The following is a 25,178-nucleotide window of genomic DNA, read 5'->3' as shown; positions in this document are numbered from 1 at the left end:
CCATCTCTAGCTTGGCCAAGGTTTCCCAGGACATGGTCTCGGCCATGGGGCGGTCTTCCATCCCCTCGGGCCCCCAGGGAGTCCACATCAGATTCTCCCTCTCGCCCTACCCTACGGCCCTCTCGGGACTCCTGGAAGTCGGGGCCCCTCTAACCGCCCTGCTTCTTCCAAGCTCGGCCCTCGTAAGCCCCCTTCTGCCTGAAGGGGCGCCCCCATCCGAGGCATCGCCTCGGGTGGGGGGACGTCTGTCTCTTTTTTGGGACATCTGGCTGGCACAGGTTCAGGACGCCTGGGTTCGGGAGGTCATCTCCCAGGGCTATCACATAGAGTTCACTTCTTTTCCCCAGAATCGTTTTTGCGGGTCCCGTCCTCCACTGTCCCCCGAGCGTGCAGCAGCCTTTCAAGGGGCCCTTCATTCTCTGTTGTCCCAAGGCATGATCATACCTGTTCCTCTGCAGGAACGGTTTTTGGGTTTTTACTCAAACCTTTTTGTGGTCCCCAAGAAGGATGGAGCGGTCCGCCCGATTCTCGATCTCAGACTCTTGAACCGCCATATCCGTCTGCGACGGTTTCGGATGGAATCCCTACGGTCCGTGGTGGCTTCCATGGATCAGGGGGAGTTCCTTTCCTCTGTGGACATTCGGGATGCTTATCTACACATCCCAATCTTTCCAGCCCACCAATGTTTTCTCAGGTTTGCGGTTCCTGCAGGTCATTTTCAATTTGCTGCACTTCCCTTCGGTCTGTCGACGGCACCCCGGGTATTCACCAAGGTACTAGCCGCAGTGGTAGCTCTTCTCCACTCCCGTGGCGTCTCGATTATCCCCTATCTGGACGACCTGCTTATCAAGGCACCCTCTTGGGAGCAGAACAAGGTCAGTCCAGACATCACCCTGGACACTCTGACCAGGTTCGCCTCTCCCTTCCGGAGAATAAGCTACAGGAGCTCCTCTCCAAGATTCGTTTTCTCCAGTGACCAGGGCAGGTGACTATCCACACCTGCATGTCGATCCTCGGCAAGATGGTCGCCGCAATGGAGGCGATTCCTTTTGCATAGTTTCGTTACTGCCCACTTCAGTGGGCCATTCTCTCTCAGTGGGACAAATCTCCTCAGTCCCTCCTCCAGAGCTTCTGGCTCTCTTCAGGTTCGCCGGTCTCTTCTTTGGTGGCTTCACTCCCCCCTCATCCAGGGGGGTCGCTCCTTCCTGCCTCTCAATTGGCATGTCTTAACAACAGACGCAAGCCTGCTGGGGTGAGGAGGCATATTTCGGGACCAGACGGTCCAGGGTCGCTGGACTCTTTCAGAGGCCAGGCTCCCCATCAACATCCTGGAGCTCAGAGCGATCTTCCTGTGCCTCCTACATTGGAGCCCCCTGCTTCAGGGTCTCCCGGTCCGAGTACAAACGGACAACGCCACGGCCGTGGCATACATAAACCACCAGGGAGGCACCTGCAGCTCATGGGCCATGAAGGAGACATCAAAAATACAGCCATTTCCGCAGTACACATTCCTGGGGTCGACAATTGGGAAGCGGACTTTCTCAGTCGCTCCACCACCGATCCGGGCAAATGGTCGCTTCACCAGGCAGTTTTCAATCAGATTTGCCACCTGTGGGGGATTCTGTACGTCGACCTGTTCACGTCACATCGCAACAGAAAGGTCCATCACTTCGTATCCAGGTCCCGGGATCCTCTGGCTCTAGGGGTGGACACTCTCGTCATCCCTTGGACTCCGTTCGTCCTCCCCTACCTCTTTCCGCTACTTCCGCTTCTCCCCAGGGTGATGCAGAAGCTCAAAGCGGAGGGGTCTCGGCAATTCTAGTGGCTCCGGATTGGCCCGTCGCGTGTGGTACGCAGACGTGGTCAGTCTCGTGGCAATGTTCCCTTCCATCTTCCGGATCGTCCCGATCTTCTCTCTCAGGGGCCCTTCTGCCACCCCAATTCACTTCTGCTTTGTTTGACGGCGTGGCTGTTGAGACCACGGTTTTGAAGGCAAGGGTTTCCCCTCAGGTAATTCGGACTATGCTCCGTGCTCGGAAAATTTCCTCTGCCAAGATTTATCACCGTACTTGGCGGGTGTACTTCCGTTGGTGTGAGGCTCGCTCTCTCTCCCACCATTTTCTTCTTGCCAAATCTCTTGTCCTTCTTACAATCTGGGCTGGAGACACGTCTCGCACTCAGTTCCCTTAAAGGGCAGGTTTCGGCTCTTTCCGTTCTCTTTCAACACCCTCTTTCAACAGATCGCCATGTTCACACTTTTTTACAGGGTGTTGCTCACGAGATTCCTGTTTCGGTCCCCTACAGCTCCTTGGGATCTTAACCTGGTGCTGGATACCCTGCAGGGCGATCCCTTTGAACCTTTGAGTCAGGTCTCACTCCGCTTCCTTTCCTGGAAAATAGCCTTCCTCGTGGCGATCACCTCAATTCGCCGCGTCTCTGAATTAGCGGCTCTTTCTTGCCGTTCTCCTTTCCTGGTTATTCATCAGGACAAAGTGGTACTTCGCCCTGTACCTTCCTTTCAGCCCAAGGTGGTGACTTCCTTTCACCTGAATGAGGACATCATCTTGCCTTCCGTCTGTCCTTCCCCTTCTCATCCGAGGGAGCACAAACTTCACAAGCTGGACTTGGTTCGAGCGATTCGGACCTATTTGTCGGTCATTTCTTCCTTTCGGCAGTGTGACTCCCTGTTCGTGCTCCCTGAAGGTCGGTGGAAGGGACTTCTGGCCTCCAAGGCTACCATCTCCCGATGGATTCGCTCTGCCATTTCAGAGGAGTAACGCTGCAAGGGTCAGGTGCCTCCCTTTCGGGTTACGGCTCATTCTACCCGCGCAGTGGGGGCCTCCTGGGCAGTCAGCCATGAGGCTTAGACTCTTCAGGTTTGCAAGGCAACCACCGGGTCATCTCTTCACACGTTTGCTAAGTTTTATCGTGTGCACACCTTTGCGTCCTCTGATGCCAGTTTAGGCTGCAGGGTCTTGCAGGCGGCAGTTCAGTCGTCCTCCAGGGAAGGCTTTTGGACGTCCCATGGTCCTGTGTCCCCCAATGAAGCGCTCGAGAAAAGTAGATTTTTTTTACTTACCGTAAAATCTCTTTCTTGGAGCTTCTATTGGGGGACACAGCACCCACCCATTGGTTGGTTTGTGTTCACCTGGTGTTCCCCTTTCTGGAAGGGGTATTTTTTGGTGGTCAGATGTTTTCTGTTTATTTCAGTCCTAGTTTCTCCTTATGCTTTGGTACAAAACTGAGGTATGCTGTCTCCAGAGGCGGGTTATATACCCTGCTGGAAGGAGACGACTGTTTTTTGTTTTGCCTAGTGTCAGCCTCCTAGTGGCAGCAGCATATAACTCATGGTCCTGTGTCCCACAATAGAAGCTCCGAGAAAGTGATTTTACGGTAAGTAAAAAAAAATCTACTTTTTACCAAACATGTGCCTCCAGCTGTTGCAAAACTACAACTCCAAGCATGCCTGGACACTCAATGGATGTCTAGTCATGCTGGGAGTTGTAGTTTTGCAAAAGCTGTAGGCAACACTGCTACGAAAAAAAAAGTTATCCAAACACTGTACATCCAACTATTTCAAACCTACAAGTCCCAGCATTACAGGACTGGCAAAGGATGACACATGAATGACATGGGAAGATGTAAGTTATACACTCACCATATTGTCTTTGGTGGTAGAGTACAGGCAATCTCCAATAATCATTGTGTGTTTTGTACAGCATGAAACCAGAGAGGAAAGGGTTACAGAGCAGGGCTGCCAGGAGCCCATTGAGGGGGGGAGGAGTCATCACAGTGACAGCAAGAGAGGACACGCCCCCTCTGAAAAGAACATTGAGCAGCTGTAATATGCTATTTTATTGTGAAATATCGGTAATAGAGAAATAAAAGTTACATGTACATAATAAATATAAAAATAAAAAAAATGGAGAAATACTGCCTCCTTGTCTCTAACTCTACAACTGGAGCCATTTCACGCTGCAAAATTTAGATAAATATATTAAAAGCCTAAAGGGCTACACAGACATAAAGCCCTGTCACAAGGGAAGGCTAAATGGATTCTGAAAAATAAGTGTTCAGGGAAAGGATGGCCTGAGAGACCAGTTTAATTTTAGTGTTTTTTTGGGGGGGTTTTGTGCTTTTTTTTTTTTTTTTTTTTTTTTTTTTTTATTACTTAGTGGGTGTTTTTATTTTTTATGATTGTAAATGGGTTTTTATTGTAGCCCTTGATGTCATAGAGTGGATGTATGTAACCACAATGACATGAGGGTCCTAGATTAAGTTTTGATCACAGGATCTGGTGGGAGCCTCTTCCTTTTTTTTTTTCTAAAAGATTATAGGTACAGATAATGTTACCTACCTGTTTTTTCTCTGTAAGTATAAATGTTACTGCCCCTATGTCTCTTCTTGTAACGGTTGTAGGTACAGACAGACCTGCCTTCCTGTCTCTTCCCACAAATGATGGTACAGATAATACTGCCTCCCTGTCTCTACCCACAAATGATGGTACAGATAATACTGCCTCCCTGTCTCTTCCCATAAATGATGGTACAGATAATACTGCCTTCTTGTCTCTTCCCACAAATGATGGTACAGATAATACTGCCTCCCTGTCTCTTCCCATAAATCATGGTACAGATAATACTGCCTCCCTGTCTCTACCCACAAATGATGGTACAGATAATAATGCCTCCCTGTCTCTTCCCATAAATGATGGTACACATAATACTGCCTTCTTGTCTCTTCCCACAAATGATGGTACAGATAATACTGCCTCCCTGTCTCTTCCCATAAATCATGGTACAGATAATACTGCCTCCCTGTCTCTTCCCATAAATGATGGTACAGATAATACTGCCTCCCTGTCTCTTCCCATAAATGATGGTACAGATAATACTGCCTCCCTGTCTCTTCCCATAAATGATGGTACACATAATACTGCCTTCTTGTCTCTTCCCACAAATAATGGTACAGATACTGCCTCCCTATCTCTACTAACAAATGATGGTACAGATAATACTGCCTTCTTGTCTCTTCCCACAAATGATGGTACAGATAATACTGCCTTCTTGTCTCTTCCCACAAATGCTGGTAAAGATAATACTGCCTCCCTGTCTCTTAATGATGGTACAGATAATACTGCCTTCTTTTCTCTACCCACAAATGATGGTACAGATAATACTCCCTTCTTGTCTCTACTAACAAATGATGGTACAGATAATACTGCCTTCTTGTCTTTTCCCACAAATGATGGTACAGATAATACTGCCTTCTTGTCTTTTCCCACAAATGATGGTACAGATAATACTGCCTCCTTGTCTTTTTTGTAAATGATGTATCTACAGAAATGACTACCTCCACGTCTCTCCCTGCAAATGATGTAGAGGATCTTAGTTTCTCCATGTAAATTACATGAGCATCAATAGTACTATCTCTTGGTCTCTTCTTGGAAATGACATGGGTATAGATAATATTGTCTCTCCCTGTAAATCTGTAAATGATACAGGCACAGACAGTACTGCCTTTATCTCCCTGTAAACAATGAAGGCACAAATGATATAAACTCAGATTGTACTTTCTCCAAGTCTCTTTTTGCACCACGCCCCCTCCAATACACATGAATGGAGGGTGCGTGGCGTGGTGTGATGTCACATACTGTTTAGAATGCCGGGTGCTGCTTTGGATAGGGGATTAGCTGTCTTGGGGCGGAGTACCCCTTTAATGTCTCTTCCTGAAAATGATGTAAATATAGATAGCACTGCATTCCACTCTCTCCCTATAAGTGATGCAGGGACAACTAGTACTGCTTTTATTTCCCTGTAAATGGTGTAGACACAGATAGTACTGCCTCACTGTCTCTCCCTGTAAGAAATGTAAATAAATGTAGTACTGCCTTCCACCCGATCCCTATAAATGATGCAGGGACAGTGCAATTTGAAGTCAAAATCCTGATTTCTAACGTGGCATGAAGAACTATGAATGCCCAGCTGTGATTGGTTCCTCTATAACCCCTATAGCTACTCCACTTCTTATTGCATTCAATATTCCAAGGTAAGACAACATGACCAGATGTTGTTGCCGAACTCTAGTAAATAATCATAACTTACGGTCATTGCCGTATGCAGGTGACAGGCATACGGTGGAAAAAATAGCAATCTGCTATGGTTTATGTATAGGAGGAGTTAAGCAATGATTAACCCTGTGCAGAGCAATCTGCTATCTCCTGTAAACACATCCATCACTGCTTGGCCTTGGAGTTCAGCGTTCACTATAATGATCACTGCCCCCATCATGATAAACCACCCCCTGCCTTTATTTTTATTATTTTTTAGTTTTCTACCTTGATATCGCTCTGTATTTTTTGCTCAGTCTCAGTCAGATTCACAGACTGGGAAGGGGCGTTCCCCAGCAGGCATGACATCATCTGAAGCCATACAGGGGAGAACTTCCTCCCTCACTCTGCTACACACAGTTCAGTGTGAGATGAGCTATGATTGGCTAAGGCTGCACACACACCCCTCAGCACTCCAGACTGCATTGTCCAAAGTCTGTGCAAGAGATGGGGGGGAAATGTGCTCTGGATATGTAGGGAGACACCTAGTGGCAGCTTTTTTAAACACAAATTAAACATAGAAAACTCCATTATTTTTAAACAAAGTACATTAGAAAGATTTTTTTATTTACCATAAGGAGTGCAATAGCGAAAAAAAAAAAAATTGTTTAAATAACAGTGCCAATTTACATTAACCCTTATCCACAGGACCGCTCTCCGGAACGGGACCCTGCCTTGCTTAGTGTGGAACATGTGTAGTCTACCGCTAGACGGCACACGCTCCATTCAGTTTTATGGAAGCGCCGATGATGACTGAGTGCTGGACTTGGGTCTCTTCAGAGCTCTTATACAAATCAATTTAGCGTGTGCCATCTACCGCACATGCTCCTTACTTAGAGCCGGGTCCTGTTCCGGAGATCTCTACCCCCCCCCCCCCCTTTCTCTGTAAAGAATGTTTGTCCGGCAGATTCCGTGAAGACAGATGAAAAAGAAAAGTGAACGACTCCAGTCAGAGAAGACGTCACCTGTTAGTCCCTACATGTAGCTGTAATCACTTATACCAGTGATTCCCAACCAGGGTGCCTCCAGCTGTTGCAAAACTACAGAGTTGTAGTTTTGCAACAGCTGGAGGCACCCTGGTTGGTAAACACTGCCTTAGGCTGAGTTCACACCACATTTTTGCAATACAGTTCCCGGCATATTGGGAGTTGTAGTTTTGCAACAGCTGGAGGCACCCTGGTTGGGAAACATTGATTTATACGGTCTGCAGATCCTGTGTACAGCTCATCTCTACCTCTATATGGTGAGAGTATAAAGGTAGAATATTGGGAATATTAATCAAGGTATAGTAAATTTTATTTAGTAACAGTATATTGCAAAAAAAAAAAAAAAAGAAAAGTGCGACCAAGAGATGAGGCCAAGGGACGGCAAAATGAAGTTTTGCCTAGGGTGGCAAAATCCTTGCACTAGCCCTGTAACATAAGCTAAAACAGGTAAGCACAAGGCATACACTTTACATTATTCTCTAACAATAGCCTGTGCTGCACTATATAAACAAATAAAAAACAATTCCCCGAGTGTTTCTATAAGGGCTTTTATTGTGGAAAATAGTAAATTAAAGCAGTTACCCAGGAAAATAATATTTTTTTTTCCATAAATATGTCCAGGTCACCTGCTTTAAAAAAAAAAAAAAAAAAAAGTCTATACTTACCTCCCCTGCACCCTTCCAGCCCCCATTATCTCAACCGTGCGGCACTTTCCAGTGCTGTGGTCAATGTGTCCATGTTAAAAATCTGCTACAATAAAAAAAATCCTTACCACAGGTCCATTTCTGCATGTGGACGGGATCTATATGAGATGTCTTAAAGGGGTACTCCACTGGAAAACATTTTTTTTTTTTTTTTTTTTTTTTTTTATCAACTGAAAGTTAAACAGATTTGTAAATGACTTCTATTTAAAAATCTTTATCCTTACAGGACTTATCAGCTGCTGTATAATACACAGGAAGTTCTTTTCTTTTTGAATTTCCTTTCTGTCTGACCACAGTGCTCTCTGCTGACACCTCTGTCCATTTTAGGAACTGTCCAGAGCTGGAGAGGTTTTCTATGGGGATTTGCTCCTGACATAGACAGAGGTGTCAGACTGAAAAGAAATTCAAAAAGAAAAGAACTTCCTGTGGAGCAACTGGCAGATTTGTAAATGACTTCTATTAAAAAAATCTTTATCCTTCCAGTACTTATAAGCAGCTGTGTGCTACACTTTTCTTTTTTAAGTCATTTTTTTGTCTCCTCCACAGTGCTCTCTGCTGACACCTGATGCCCGTATCAGGAACTGTGTCCAGAGCAGAAGAAAATCCCCATAGCAAACCTATGCTGCTCTGGACAGTTCCTGACACGGACAGAGGTGTCAGCAGAGAGCACTGTGGACAAGAGAAAAAAGAAATTCAAAAAGCAAAGAATTTCCTCTGTAGCATACAGCTGCTAATAAGTACTGGAAAGATAAGGATTTTTTTGTATTTTTTTTAATAGAAGTCATTTACAAATCTGTTTAACTTTCTCTCACCAGTTCATTTAAGAAAAAGAAATAATTCTGCCGGAATCCCCCTTTAAAGCAGTGCACCTGCTTGTGCCAGAAGTGACAGCATCTCTCTCTAGTAGTAATTGCTGTGGAATTCCCTGCACAGTTTGTCGCTGGGGCCGAGACATCACATGTCGTCAGTGCACGAAAACAACAGCACGCGAGGGACGAGCAGAGGACGTCTCCATCCATCCCAGTCTACACTCAGGAGGGGACATGCAGCAGAGTCCTCCGGAGACTTGTCAAGGTGACTACGTTGCAGTCAATCACTGCGCCGCACTATCGGCTTTTCTCATTGTTCCATCTCCAGAGCACATGTCGGCCTCAGCAGGGATTCCCAGGAACACGTCCAGCTGCTGCCGCCGGTGACACCGTGCCTTCTACCGTCAGCTCTGCGTCTGGGAACCCTCATGCATCTTTATCCTCTAGAGGTAGGTGATGTTTAACGGGGCTCTGTGCCAAAAACGGCCCTCATTTACATGGAGCATATGCAGATTTCCCTTGTTTGCACCTAATGACAGCTGCCAGGGATTCGTCACGCCGGGTGATCGTTGGTTGGGACTCGGCCACAATACGGGGGGGGGTCTGATTGTTGGCTTACACCCCTGCCCGACACCCTCTCTGTCTGCTGCCTGTCTGGTATCGAGATAATACTGGGTCAGTCTAACGCTGGGTTCACACCACGATTTTGCAGTACAGTTCCCCTATACGTTTTCAATTTTAAAACCGTACGGAACCGTATTGAAAAACCGTATGCATTGACTCTCCATTGAAAACCGTATGCCAAAAGATGCAGCCGGTTGTGTCCGTTTTGCATCCTGTATGGTTTTGTCCGTCTTTTTCCCTGTACCCAAACCGTAGCCTACCGCTGTTTTTGGTCCGGGTGAAAAACTGTATTAAACCGTATACGTTTTGTTTTTTTTTAACATGGGAGTCAATGGGAACCGTACAGAACTGTATGTGCGTACGGTTCCATCCGGTTTTCACCATACGGTTTTTGACTTTGCACTGTCTTTTTTTTTTTGGGGGGGGGGGGGAATTTCAATCAAACAAGTGAAACTTTATTCATAATAGAGTGAAAAGTTAAAAACGTATACTTTTTTTTTTCTTAAAAAAACGGATGCAACTGGACATCATTTTTGAAACCGTATATGGATTAAAATTTGTACAAAGGTTTCGATACAGTTTAGTCAGGTTTTGAGGAATCCGTTTTTCATCAAAAACCCTGATACGGGAACTGTATTACAAAAACGTGGTGTGAACCCAGCCTAAGGCAGTATATCCCAACCAGGGTGCCTCCAGCTGTTTCAAAACTACAACTCCCAGCATGTCTGGACAGCCGAAGGTTTGTAGTGTTCCCTTTATAGCAGTGTTTCCCAACCAGGATGCCTCCAGCTGTTGCAAAACTAAAACTCCCAGCATGCCCGGACAGCCGAAGGCTTGTAGTGTTCCCTTTATAGCAGTGTTTCCCAACCAGGATGCCTCCAGCTGTTGAAAACTACAACTCCCTTCATGACTGGACAGCCGAAGGCTTGTAGTGTTCCGTTTATAGCAGTGTTTCCCAACCAGGGTGCCTCCAGCTGTTGCAAAACGACAACTCCCAGCATGCCCGGACAGCCGAAGGCTGTCCGGGCATGCTGCGAGTTGTAGTTTTGCAACAGCTGGAGGCACCCTGGTTGGGAAACACCGGTCTAATGGGAACACTACAAGCCTTCGGCTGTCAAGGCATGCTGGGAGTTGTAGTTTTGCAAAAGCTGGAGGCACCTTGGTTGGGAAACACTGGTCTAAGGGGATAGTCACAAGCTGCAGATTTGTTTCGAAATGTGTTTTGCCGAAATCCATGCACATAATGCAGAAATAACCCCATTTAAGATGTATAGGACAAAGTCTAATGCTGAAGTCTAATGTTTGCCATTGATTGGCCGAGAATATCCAGGTTGGATTTATACAACTGGAAAATTCTTGACTGTATACTTGAATGTGCAGTGCTAATGTGAATGGTGTATCTATTCTCCAGCCCCCCAAAAATGTATCCAAAGGGTAGATGATAAGTGTCTGATTGCGGGGGTCCGATCTCTCTGACCCCCTGCAATCACTAGAACGAAGCCCTGACTCTCCCCGCTGCACGGAACGGTAGACGGAATGCGCTTTATTTATTATCTACAGGAGCCTGGAGATGCCTGAGCAATGTATTGGGTCTTCAATAGAAAATCTCAGAGCTCAGTTCTAGAAATCATGGGGGGTGTAGAAGTTGGACCCCCAGGATCAGACACTATCCTGTCATTAATGGAAACGTTTTTAGGGCTGGAGTACCCCTTTAATCTCTCTACTCGTGTGTACATACACCGGGCTACCTATTTCTTTTCCATATGCCTATTTGGAATGATAAAGAGGATCCCCGGTGGAAAAGCGTCGTCTATTAGGCCGGGTTCACACCGCGTTTTTGCATTACAGTTCCCGTATACATTTTTAATGTGAAAACCGTACGGAACCGTATAGAAAACCGTATGCCAAAAGATGCATCAGGTTGTGTCCGTTTTGCATCCTGTACAGTTTTGTGTGTTTTTTTCCCAGTACCCAAAACTGTAGCCTACCATGGTTTTTGGTCCGGGTGAAAAAACTGTATTAAACCGTATACGTTTTTTTTTTTAACATGGGAGTCAATGGGAACCGTACAGAACCCTATGTTCCATCCGGTTTTCACCATACGGTTTTTGACACTGAAAGTTTTTTTTCTTGGAATTTCAAACAAGTGAAACTTTATTCATAATGGAGTGAAAAGTTAAAAAGGTATGTTTTTTTTTTTTTTTTTTTTTTTATGAATACGGGTTAAAATTTGTACACACGTTTTGATACAGTTTAGTCCGGTTTTGAAAAATCCGTTTTTTTTATCAAAAACCTGATACGGGAACTGTATTGCAAAAACGTGATGTGAACCCAGCCTTAGCCAGGACATAGAGCTGTTCCAAAGACACCGCTCTGACCAACTCAACAGGACTATATAGTCGTCTACTCATCTGAACAAGAACAGAGTTAGGCTGGGTTCAAACTGCAGAATTTCTGGGCAGAAATTCTGCTGGAGATCGAGCCGGTGGTGCTAGGACCGAGCAGACTGTATTGCTGCCCCCATAGACTGCAATGCACTTCTGGGTGGATCTTTTGGGAGATCTGCTCAGAAATGCATTGCCATCTATGGGAACGACAATGTAGTCCCCGCGGTCCTAGTGCCGCTGGCTAGATCTCCGGCAGAAATTCTGCCCAGAAATTCCACAGTGTGAACCTAGCCTAAGGGTCTATTCGCACGGCAGAATTTCCGCTTGCGGAATTCCGCCTCAGGTTAAAGCCCATAGACTTCTATGGGATTCCGCACTCCCATTCACACTTCTGAATTTCCGCAAGCGGAAATTCAGAAGTGTGAATAGGAGTGCGGAATCCCATAGAAGTCTATGGGCTTTAATTTGAGGCGGAATTCCGCAAGCGGAAATTCTGCTGTGTGAATAGACCCTTACACTATGGAATCTCTGGGCAGAATTTCTGCCAGAGATTTAGCCGGCAGCATTAGGACCGCACGGACTGCATTGCCATCCCCATAGACAGCAATGCATTTCTGGGTAGATCTTTTGGGAGATCTGCTCAGAAATGCATTGACATCTATGGAGACAGCAATGCAGTCCGTGTGGTCCTAATGCCGCCGTCTTAGTCTCCGGCAGAAATTCCACAGTGTGAACCTAGCCTAAGGGTACATTCAGACGAGCGGATTTTCCATGCGGATTTTCCATGCGGATTTCGCTGCGGATCCACTGCTGAAGGACCTCTGCCTTTACATGTGCCTGCTCGGAGCGGCAATACGTTGCTACGAGCAGACACACTGCGACGTGCGAATCGCGGCAGCTCATACTCGCACATCGCGGCAGCTCTTGGCCTAGCTCATTGAGCAGAGGAAGTGGGCGCAATGTGTACAAGTACACCGCGCATTTGCGGCGACTCACACATCGCTTCAGTGTGTCTGCACGTAGTGGCGTATTGCCTCTCCGAGCAGGCACATGTGAAGAGAACATACCGAGGTCCTTCAGGGGCAGATCTGCAGCGTAAAATACACTGTAAATCCACACTACGGAATCTCTGGATCTGAATCATTTGGCGCAAGGACCGCGCAGACACTGCAGTCTCCAATAGACTGCAATGTGTTCCGCCATTATTTCCGCCTGAAGAATGAGCAACGCAATGAAACTTTCAAGTGGATTTTCCGTTCACATATACTGAAGTGTGAATTTGTGAACGAAAACCCATTCAGTACACTATATATGTGGAAATTCCTTAGTCTGAACCTAGCCTAAGGGTCTTTAAGGTGGCATTTTGCAGTGTCCGTCGGAGGTATACGTAAGTAAAACATAGCTGCTTTCTTCCAGAAACAGCGCCACCCTTGTCCTCGCTCGGTGTGTGATATTGCAGTTCTGTATTGGAGTGAATGGATCGGAGATGTTATACCACACAGAGATTACATGAGGAGGAGGTCTGTTACAGTGTGTCACCCCAGTAGTAAGGAGATTACATGAGGAGGGGGTTTGTTACAGTGTGTCACCCCAGTAGTAAGATTACATGAGGAGGAGGTTTGTTACAGTGTGTCACCCCAGTAGTAAGGAGATTACATGAGGAGGAGGTTTGTTACAGTGTGTCACCCCAGTAGTAAGGAGATTACATGAGGAGGAGGTTTGTTACAGTGTGTCACCCCAGTAGTAAGGTGATTACATGAGGAGGAGGTATGTTACAGTGTGTCACCCCAGTAGTAAGATGATTACATGAGGAGGAGGTTTGTTACAGTGTGTCACCCCAGTAGTAAGGAGATTACATGAGGAGGAGGTTTGTTACAGTGTGCCACCCCAGTAGTAAGGAGATTACATGAGGAGGAGGTTTGTTACAGTGTGTCACCCCAGTAGTGAGATTACATGAGGAGGGGGTTTGTTACAGTGTGTCACCCCAGTAGTAAGGAGATTACATGAGGAGGGGGTTTGTTACAGTGTGTCACCCCAGTAGTAAGGTGGGGCATATGAAAGGGCGGGCCAATGAGCGTAGTCAAGGGGGCTGCAAAATTAGCTTTTTCTTAGGGTGGCAAAAATCCTTGCACCAGGCCTGCCCAGTGGTCAGACACGTATCCCCTATCCTGTGGATAGGTTTTTACATTACCGTAGTACCTTTACAAACTACACAGCTGTTTATAGAGATATATATATATATATTTGAATGGTCACCATGTAATACCACATGTTCCCCATAGACCCCCTGCAGAAAAAAGTCTGGATTGCCGCTAGTTTCCCACAGTAATTGCCAGGGCAGCCTCAATTCAAGGGTATCCCCCTGAACTCCTGCCATGTACCCCTGTGCCACGGTTTAGGATGTGGATTAGCCTTATTCAACTGGGCCAATCTGTGCCCTGGCTAGCCGACACGTTTCCTGTGCAGAATACATATGGAATAAGCATCATTAGCAAAAATGTCTGCAACAACAATGGGATGAGATTGTCACAGAAATTCTGTGTAAAAAACAACAAAAAACATCGGAATCTATATGATGTGTAAACAAGGCCTGAGATTGAGCTGTCTCGGAATTGATGGAATCGGCGTAGTTACCATCCCCCATAATACAAACAGTCCTGTATGGTGCAGGGTTCCGGTTGTTGGTGCGTTTCAGCCAATTTTTTTTTTTAGATACATAAACGCTAAACGATTAATTCCACGACACACAAGAGCGATTTGTCGCTAATTGTCTCCAATGAGGGATTAGTACACGGCCCAGTGTAATGATCATCCACAGCTGCCCTGCGTTACAGTGTAAGAGCTTCACATCAGCTTTGGGCAATTAACCCCCGTCCATAGAGTTTAATGGGATTGGGAATTAATCAGCCTTCCCGGGAGAGGGTTTTTTTTTCCCCCAAATAGTCATTGAATAGAAAATACTGGAAGAATCTCCTGGGAGGAGTCGGACGAGATCGAGTTTAATTGTTGTTTTCGTAAGATGTAATTGAGTAATGTTAAGTGTTTCGGGCTGTATGATTCGGGAAGGGCTTGTTTTCCATACAATGGCTGAAGCTGAAGACGATCGTCTGTGAATAGGTGACTAGTCAGCCATAATAAGGCTCTTACACCTCTAGGCCAGTTTATCCCAACCAGGGTGCCTCCAGCTGTTGCAAAACGATAACTCATGTAGTTGGGAGTTGTAGTTTTGCTACATCTTAAAGCCTTGTTCCTGGATGGTTTTTAAACTATGATTTCTCAGCAATCTTGCAGTGTTTCATAAAGTCATGTGATCACCAGTCTGACAGAAAATCAGTGTTTAAAAGGGTACTCCGCTGCTAGGCATCTTATCCCCTATTCTGAACGAGCAAAGGGTTCCGGCGGCAGTGGTCATGACGTCACACCACACCGCCTCCATTTATGTTCAGACTGCCGGGGGCTGCGCGGAGATCGCAAGGGTCCCAGCAGCGGGACCTCTGTGATCAGACATCTTATCCCCAAGATGCCTAGCAGCGGAGTACCCCTTTAATGTGTCTGTCCTGAGTCAGATGACATCCTGTGAACTAACAGAACCCCCCCCCCCCTCCACTGCTGCTGCTATCTCTATTGGATCAGCATCTATAGTAGTTATATACCTCCCCTCCAGCTCTATCTATATACTGCTGCTATCTCTATGGGATCAGGATATATAGTAGTTATACACCTCCCCTCCAGCTCTATCTGTATACTGCTGTTATCTCTATGGGATCAGTATATATTGTAGTTATACACCTCCCCTCCAGCTCTATCTGTATACTGCTGCTATCTCTATGGGATCAGGATATATAGTAGTTATACACCTCCCCTCCAGCTCTATCTGTATACTGCTACTGCTATCTCTATGGGATCAGGATATATAGTAGTTATACACCTCCCCTCCAGCTCTATCTGTATACTGCTGCTGTTATCTCTATGGGATCAGGATATATAGTAGTTGTACACCTCCCCTCCAGCTCTATCTGTATACTGCTGCTATCTCTATAGGATAGACAGATGGGAAACACTGCTCTAAATCCTTGATGCCTCCAGCTACTGCAAAACTACAACTCCCAGCAGCCAATGGCTGTCAGGGCAAGATGTGAATTAGTAGTTTTGCAACAGCTGGAGGGTCACATGTTTGACAACTAGGCCCTAGATATGTCATTACTTTTCCATAATAACATGAGTTTTGTTCTACAGATGTTAGGCTACATACAGACTATGAAATATCCTTCCGGGAATATTCCGAGTGCAGGAGCAGCCCCCGCAATCCATCGACACTAGGATTGCGCAGACATGCGCCATCACCGTTGACGGAAATGCAGTCCACGCGGATTTCCACAAAAAGAATAAACATTCCTAATCCAAAATTTCTGACGCGGAACTAGTGTAAATGGGTCAACGGAAAACCCATTCACACCTGGTAGATTCAGGCAGCGGAATTACTCTCAGGTATTTCCGTGGTGTGAATGTACATTATGGCTTTTAATATGGGGTTCTCCCAAGATTTTAACTAATTAATATCTGTTCTGTGCGGGTCTCACTGCAGGAACCCCCCCCCCCCCCTGATCACAAGAAAAAAGGTCCCTTTGTTCTCCATGGGAATTGTGTGGCAGCTTGTCCACCGCACTATTCATTTATTATGGGACTGTCCTATTATTGTTGTCCTTAGAAGTCCCTTAAAGGGGTATTCCATTGGAAAACATTTTTTTAAATCAACTGGTGCCAGAAAGTTAAACAGATTTGTAAATTACTTCTATTAAAAAATCTTAATCCTTCCAGTACTTATCAGCTGCTGTAGGATCCACAGGAAGTTCTTTTCTTTTTGAATTTCCTTTCTGTCTGAGCACAGTGCTCTCTGCTGACACCTCTGACAATGTCAGGAACTGCTCTGGACAGTTCCTGTCATGGACAGAGGTGTCAGCAGAGAGCAGTGTGGTCAGACAGAAAGGAAATTCAAAAAGAAAAGAACTTCCTGTGGAGCATACAGCAGCTGCTAAGTACTGGAAGGATTAAGATTTTTAAGTAGAAGTAATTTACAAATTTAAATAAAAAATAAAAAAAAAGTTTTCCAGTGGAGTACCCCTTTAATGAGCGAATGGAATGGTGGATGAACCAATGCACTGCCAGTCCATGTTCACAGTGGACGAGGGACTTCTGTTCTTGTGGTCTGTGAGGGTCCCAGTGGCCTGACCCCAACCATTTGACTATTTATCACCTATCCTGTTGATAAATGACTAGCTAATGAGGCACTCCACTACTTTAAAGGGGTACTCTGGTGGAAAACTTTTTTTTTTTTTTTTTTTTTATCTACTGGTGCCAGAAAGTTAAACAGATTTGTAAATTACTTCTATTAAAAAATCTTAATCCTTCCAGTACTTATTAGCTGCTGAATACTACAGAGGAAATTATTTTCTTTTTGGAACACAGTGCTCTCTGCTGACATCTCTGTCCATTTTAAGACAGTTCCTAAAAGCAGAGAGCACTGTGGTCATGATGTCAGCAGAGAGCTCTGTGCTCCAAAAAGAAAAGAAATTCCTCTGTAGTATTCTGCAGCTAATAAGTACTGGAAGGATTAAGATTTTTTTTATAGAAGTAATTTACAAATCTGTTTAACTTTCTGGGACCAGTTGATTTAAATTTAAAAAAAAAAAAAAAGTTTTCCACTGGAGTACCCCTTTAGGGGTACGTTCACACGTGCTGATTTTTTTGCAGGTTTCCGCTGCGTATTTGAAAGTGGGCGGGCTCTTCTCAGCTGTTCGCAGCAGATTTTCCGCGGCAGAATTTACGCTGAGGAAAATCCGCCACAGTCCCTACTGACTTCAATGGGGCTAGCGGCGGATTTTCCGCAGTGTACATTCCGCCGCGGAAAATCTGCTGCGGACAGCCGAGAAGAGCCCGCCCACTTTCAAATACGCAGCGGAAAACCCGCAAAAAAATCCGCCTGTGTGAACGTACCCTTAAAATGTATTCTTTTTCATGTATCCAGAGGTCAGACACCCGCAACAAATCAAGGTAGAGAATGAACAGAGGAGTGGTCGCACATATGAATGGCTATGGTCACACTGACTTCTAAGAAGGGTAACAGAAACAGCCAATCATATGCCATAAATCAGGGTTTCCCAACCAGGGTGCCTCCAGCTGTTGCAAAACTACAACTCCCAACATGCCCGGACAGCCTTTGGCTGTCCGGGCATGTTGAGAGTTGTAGTTTTGCAACAGCTGGAGGCACCTTGGTTGGCAAACACTCCCCTAAATGTTCAAGGTAGGAATATACCCCCCTTATAAAAGAGAGACTGACAATTCACTATTACGAGCCTGTGTGAGCAGGGCTAGGCCCATTAACTGCATAGCCTGCTGGAGATGGTTAGTCCTATGAGTTTCATAGACCAGCGACAGCTGCCCACGCCGTCTACATCACATAGGAAAGTTGCTATCACACCCCACATGCTATTCTCATTTCCATTCCGTCTGAATCATATTTAAAGGGGTACTCCACTGGAAAACATCTTTCTTTAAATCAACTGGTGCCAGAAAGTTAAACAGATTTGTAAATTACTTCTAATTAAAAATCTTAATCCTTCCAGAACTCAACCACCAGTTGATTTAAAGAAAAATGTTTTCCAGAGGAGTACCCCTTTTAAATATGATTCAGATGGAATGGAAATGAGAATAGCATGTGGCGTGTGATGGCAACTTTCCTATGTGATGAAGACTCCCATAGACTTGCATTGGGGGCGTGGCCTGGCATCACGAGGGGGTGTGGTCAACCCCGGCAGCGCTCACACAGCGTTCGGAACATTTGGGCAGTGGAGTACCCCTTTTATGGATCTGTGCTGAAGATCAACACCCTGTGGGTGGCTGGGAAAGACATGCGCCGGGCCAGGACACCAATCATAAATTTATGGTGTTTATAGTGTTTCTTAACAATAATTCATCACAATAATCCATCACTTTCTTTAAAGGGCTACTCCGGTGAAAAATATATATAATTTTTTTTTTTTTTTATAAACTGGTGCCAGAAAGTTAAACAGATTTGTAAATGACTTCTATTAAAAAAATCTTTACCCTTCCTGTACTTATTAGCAGCTGTATGCTACAGAGGAAATTCAGCTCTTTATGAATATCTTTTTTGTCTTGTCCACAGTGCTCTCTGCTGACACCTGATGCCCGTATCAGGAACTGTCTAGAGCAGGAGAAAATCACCATTGCAAACCTATGCTCCTCTGGACAGTTCCTGACACGGACAGAGGTGTCAACAGAGAGCACTGTGGACAAGACAAAAAAGAAATTCAAAAAGAGCTGAATTTCCTCTGTAGCATACAGCTGCTAAAAAGTACTGGAAGGGTAAAAGATTTTTAAATAGAAGTCATTTACAAATCTGTTTGGCACCAGTTGACTTATAAAGACCTAAAATAAATATTTTTCCACCGGAGTACCCCTTTAAGTTACTATTCGCTCTCTCTCTCTACTAATCGTATCTCCGCCTGTTGTTTACTTGGATAGTTTGTCTCCGGGCCCCATCGCCAGTATGTTTTCTGGCTCCCGTCCAGAGCTGTGGTATAATAAGGATGAATGCCTGGGGCCCCGGAGTACACAGGGAGAACAAACGTTCCTTATTTAACTTGGTGATATAATACGCTTGGGGCGAGGGGCTGACACTTCTAATTTGTAGTTCAAACTTTTAATTGTATAAGTACTTAAAAAGCACTCCGAATACTGAAGCCGGGGTAAGACTAAAGGACTGGAGGGCTGTGTTGTGTATGTATTACAGGTGAGCTCTACTGAGTTTCCCTTGTAGAAGCAGAAAGATTCTATAACAGTTCTTTAGGTCAGTGTTTCCCAACCAATGTGCCTCCAGCTGTTGCAAAACTACAATTCCCAGCATGCCCGGACAGCCAAAGGCTGTCCGGGCATGCTGGGAGTTGTAGTTTTGCATCAGCTGGAGGCACACTGGTTGGGAAACAGTGCTTTAGGTTACGTAGCAACCATATCACTTCCTTAAGGATAACGATTACTTCGGTGCTATATGCCAGGTCTCCAAACTGTGGACCTGCAGCTGTTGCAAAACTACAACTCCCAGCATGCTCGGACAGACAACGGCATAAAAGATGTCATAGACATCCTGTTTAGTAATAATCTGTATCTGGGGGGGGGGGGGGTGGGGGTGACAATTGTAATACATTACTGAACATCTATGGCCAGGCTTCCCCTCTGCAACATTCCCCAACCTGTTGCTCTAAAGCTGTTGCAAAACTGCCCTGACAGGACATGATGGGAGTTGTAGTTTTGCAACAGCCGGAAAGCCATGGGTTGCAGATTTGTCGTCTGCACATCCAGTATGACATCACACAGTTCCTCCATATGGACATGATGACATCACACAGTTCCTCCATATGGACATGATGACATCACACAGTTCCTCCATATGGACATGATGACATCACACAGTTCCTCCATATGGACATGATGACATCACACAGTTCCTCCATATGGACATGATGACATCACACAGTTCCTCCATATGGACATGATGACATCACACAGTTCCTCCATATGGACATGATGACATCACACAGTTCCTCCATATGGACATGATGACATCACACGGTTCCTCCATATGGACATGATGACATCACACAGTTCCTCCATATGGACATGATGACATCACACAGTTCCTCCATATGGACATGATGACATCACACAGTTCCTCCATATGGACATGATGACATCACACAGTTCCTCCATATATACATGATGACATCACACAGTTCCTCCATATATACATGATGACATCACACAGTTCCTCCATATGGACATGATGAGATCACACAGTTCTTCCATATGGACATGACGACATCACACAGTTCCTCCATATTGACATGATGACATCACACAGTTCCTCCATATGGACCTGATGACATCACACAGTTCCTCCATATGGACATGATGACATCACACAGTTCCTCCATATGGACATGATGACATCACACAGTTCCTCCATATGGACATGATGACATCACACAGTTCCTCCATATGGACATGATGACATCACACAGTTCCTTCATATGGACATGATGACATCACACAGTTCCTCCATATAGACATGATGACATCACACAGTTCCCTCCATACAGACATGATGACATCACACAGTTCCTCCATATGGACATGATGACATCACACAGTTCCTCCATATGGACATGATGACATCACACAGTTGCTGTAGATTTGTCGGATCCATGAGGAGAATCCCAGCGGTGATCTATTGGATGAGATCTGGTGACTGTGGAGGCCATTGGAGTCATGTGACCTCATTGTCCTGTATGAGATGATGTCATGTGACCTCATTGTCCTGTATGAGATGATGTCATGTGACATGGGGCATTACCCTGCAGGAAGTATCATCAGAAGATGGGTGTGGCTGTGGTGTTTATACCAGGATCAATTGGTACTAAGGGGCCCAAAGTAACCAGTGGATATTTGATATCTTGAACAAGTTTGTCCATTCTCCTCTGATATCAAGAAGTCATTTTTCTCCACCCAATGGCCACTCACTGGATATTTTCTCTTTTTCAGACAATTTCATAAACCCTAGAGATGGTTGTGCGCGAAAGTAACAGTAGATCAGAAGTTTATGAAATACTCAGAGGCCAGCCTGGCACCAACATCCATGCCACTTTCACAGGCACTTAAATCCTATTCTGATGATTGGTCTGAACTTCATCAAGTTGTCTTGACCCCATCTTCGTGCCTTAAAGGGGTACTCTGGTGGAAAACTTTTTTTTTTTTTTTTTAAATCAACTGGTGCCAGAAAGTTAAACAGATTTGTAAATTACTTCTATTAAAAAGTCTTAATCCTTCCAGTACTTTTTAGGGGCTGTACACTACTGAGGAAATGCTTTTTGTTTTTGGATTTCTCTTCTGTCACGACCACAGTGCTCTCTGCTGACCCCTGCTGTCAATTTTAGGAACTGTCCAGAGCAGCATATGTTTGCTGGTACCAGTTGATTTAGAAAAACTTTCTGGCACCAGTTGACTTAAAAAAAAAAAAAAAAATTTCCACCGGAGTACCCCTTTAATGCATTGAGTTACTGCCATATGATTGGCTGATTAGAATTTAGTGTTAGCAAGCAAATGAACTGGCCAGTGAGTGTATATGTTAGCTATATAAGGGCTCACTTATATCTGTAATAAAGGGGTACTCAGTGGAAATTTCTATTTTTTTTTAAAAATCAACTGGTGCCAGAAAGTTAAACAGATTTGTAAATGACTTCTATTAAAAAAATCTTAATCCTTCCAGTACTTATTAGCTGCTGAATACTACAGAGGAAATTCTTTTCTTTTTGGAACACAGAGCCCTCTGCTGACATCACGAGCACAGTGCTCTCTGCTGACATCATGACCACAGAGCTCTCTGCTGACATCTCTGTCTGTTTTAGGAACTGTCCAGAGCAGCATATGTTTTCTATGGGGATTTTCTTCTACTCTGGACAGTTCTTAAAATGGACAGAAATGTCAGCAGAGAGCACTGTGGTCAGGATGTCAGCAGAGAGCTCTGTGTTCCAAATAGAAAAGCATTTCCTCTGTAGTATTCAACAGCTAATAAGTACTGGAAGGATTAAGATTTTTTTTAATAGAAGTAATTTACAAATCTGTTTAACTTTCTGGCACCAGTTGATAAAAAAAAAAAAATAATTCCACCGGAGTACCCCTTTAAGAATTTCCATTGTTCTGCTCAGTCACAAAGACAATGATGGCGGTGCTGGATCCATTCAATGAAGAAAACCTAAGGTGCCTGACAAACTCCAAACTGTCCATCAATTTGCTGAATAGACTAGTACAGCATGCTGCACTATTTTGCCCAGGATTTATTTATTTATTTATTTTCCCCCAAGAATCTGTAAAGCAGATGTGAACAGGGCCTAAGGGTATGTTCACACTGCGGAATCCCCGCGGAATTCCGCGAGTAAAAGTCCGCACAGTGAACATTACGATCAGTGTGAATGGGTCTTCCGCGAGACCCGTTCACACTGCGGAATTTCAGCGGCGGACAATTCCACTGCTGAAAGTGTTCCGCGCAAACAAAGAACATGTTCATTCTTTGCGCGGAAGTCCGCGAGCACAGCATAGCTGTCAATGGTGACGGGGCAGTGCCGCGCGGTCCTGCCGCCGCCGCCGGCTGCCAGTGTGAACAGGGCCTTATGCTACATAACTGGCCAGATACAGCTGCCCTCAGCAATAACAGCTGATCACGGGGGTTAAAGGGGTACTCCGGTGGAAAACAATTATTTTTTAAAATCAACTGGTGCCAAAGGATAGGGGATAAGATGTCTGATCACGGAGGTCCCGCAGCTTGGGACCCCCGTGATCTCCGGGCTGGAAGCGGCGGCGGCCGGAACACAGAAACTTGGAGCTTCTGTGTTCATGTCGTCACGCCACGCAGCCTCCATTCATGTCTATGGGAGGAGGCGTGGCGGCTACGTAGTAGCCGTCACACCTCCTCACATAGACATGAACGGAGGGTGTGTGGCGGCTGTAGTCGCCAGTAGAGATGAGCGAAATTACAGTAAATTCGATTCGTCACGAACTTCTCGGCTCGGCAGTTGCTGACTTTTCCTGCATAAATGAGTTCAGCTTTCAGGTGCTCCCGTGGGCTGGAAAAGGTGGATACAGTCCTAGGAGACTCTTTCCTAGGACTGTATCCACCTTTTCCAGCCCACCGGAGCACCGGAAAGCTGAACTAATTTATGCAGGAAAAGTCATCAACTGCCGAGCCGAGAAGTTTGTGACGAATCGAATTTACTGTAAGTTCGCTCATCTCTAGTCGCCAGTCATCCGGCACAGAGCGGAGTTCACTCCGTGCACGGATGACTGGGATGCCGCATCGGAGATAGGGAAATAAGATGTTTTTCGGCAGAGTACCCCTTTAAGTATATATTCACATATGCGGGATCTACAGCGAGTGTTCCTTGGCTAATTTTCTCAATCAAACCCACAGTGGCAAACCGACTGTAGATCCCGCACGTATAAATGTACTCTAAAGTTAGGGTCACACGGCGCATTTCATACTGCGAGACATTTTGCAACCCGGTTGGGAAATAGTGGCCTAGTACAAGCCCTACAGCATCTCCACATCTATAATGAGTAAACTACCTGACAATCCATAGCGCCTCTTATAGGAAAGCGAATGTCACTGGTCGGTTCTGCTGGCGTCTGTACACAATGGGCATCTGCAGACAACAAAACATGGCTGACTTAACATAGAGACACAATGAATATCAGTGACCCTCCCCGCAGCTCATCTACCCTCACACTGATCCTGTAAGAAATATAGAGAATTAGAACCCCAGAGGTATATATATATATGCGCTCTCTGCTTTCCAGGGTATATATCATCCTCCCCATTAATTTCCCTGGAGGTATTCCCATAATAGCTGCACTCCGATCCGCTCTCAACAACAGCGCGGCTGTGATTTCCCTCGAATAACAACCACACACCGTCGTGTTTTTTTTCCGATTTTTATTTTTTCGATTTTTTTTTTTTCCCCCCATGATTTTGTGACACAATTAATTGCGTTTTTTCCTCGAGGTGTCAGACTGCATTCCGTAAGCGAATGAGGGAAATCGGAATAATGATGGGTAGATCCTGCCTGCCAGTCTGAATCAAGTCCTACCCAGTCTGCGCTGGCTTTCATCGCCTCCCCTTCATTAAGAAGTCTGGCGGAGTACCAGGGCAAGCGGGGACACCTCTCATTCCCCCCCCCCCCCCCCCCCCTCCCCTCCACATAGCCGTCCTTAAGAGACTGCAGCTATATAAACATAGGAAGGTTGAATAGACGCCTGTGTGGGATTGTCAGCAGCAATGCAGTGGAAAAGAAGATCCAGAAAACACCACCGGGAGGCCAGGGGCGTAGCAATGGCAGAAGGTTACGCACAATGGCGTAATCTCGCCATACGAGTGAATGTCTCATTATTATAATGCCTATCAGGGAGACATAAAATAGGCGATGTTATAGCTGCAGATTGTTCATGGCCGGATCTAATATCTATAGCAGTGTTTCCCAACCAGGGTGCCTCCAGCTGTTGCAAAACTACAACTCCCAGCATGCCCAGACAAGCCTTTGGATTCTTGCCATAGTAGTTCAACCGCTCATGATTGGCGCAAATTTACTGTGACTCACAGGCAACCAAAAAAGTTTGCCTGAAGCTGACCGTACACATTAGACAGAGCATGCTGGGACTTGTGGTTTCACAACAACTGGACAGTCATAAGTTAGAGATCAATGCATAAGACTCGTGTTTCCCAACTATTGTGCCTCCAGCTGTTGCAAAACTGCAACTTCCAGCATGACCAGACAAGCCTTAGGTTGTCTCTACCTGCTGGGAGTTGTAGTTTTGCAACAGCTGGAGGCACCCTGGTTGGAAAACACTGGTGTATTAGGGATGCTGAATGAGCTTGTGGCTCTACTGTTATTTCAACACTACAACTCCCAGCATGTGCTAACAGTTAATGGATGTTG

General features: G+C 45.4%; 1 protein-coding gene and 1 long non-coding RNA gene across 2 annotated transcripts in view; one reads left to right on the top strand and one right to left on the bottom strand.

Moving 5' to 3' along the window:
• Positions 1–8,537: 8,537 nt before the first annotated feature.
• TNRC6A (trinucleotide repeat containing adaptor 6A) overlaps positions 8,538–25,178 on the top strand; it is a 153,603-nt gene continuing 136,962 nt past the window's right edge. The window contains exon 1 of the mRNA XM_056537166.1: positions 8,538–9,057. The gene's annotated coding sequence lies outside the window, so the exon portion shown is untranslated. The remainder of the gene's footprint in view (positions 9,058–25,178) is intronic.
• The window catches only part of LOC130285580 (uncharacterized), a 43,052-nt gene continuing 38,857 nt past the window's right edge, over positions 20,984–25,178 (bottom strand). Inside the window, exons 3-4 of the long non-coding RNA XR_008847389.1 lie at positions 23,812–23,888; positions 20,984–21,249 (exon numbers count right to left, since the gene is read on the bottom strand). This is a non-coding gene — a long non-coding RNA (uncharacterized LOC130285580). The remainder of the gene's footprint in view (positions 21,250–23,811; positions 23,889–25,178) is intronic.

Source organism: Hyla sarda, chromosome 8 (genome assembly GCF_029499605.1).
Source record: "Hyla sarda isolate aHylSar1 chromosome 8, aHylSar1.hap1, whole genome shotgun sequence".
In the NCBI taxonomy this organism is placed as follows: domain Eukaryota; kingdom Metazoa; phylum Chordata; class Amphibia; order Anura; family Hylidae; genus Hyla; species Hyla sarda.
This window is presented reverse-complemented; position numbering and strand designations above follow the sequence as displayed.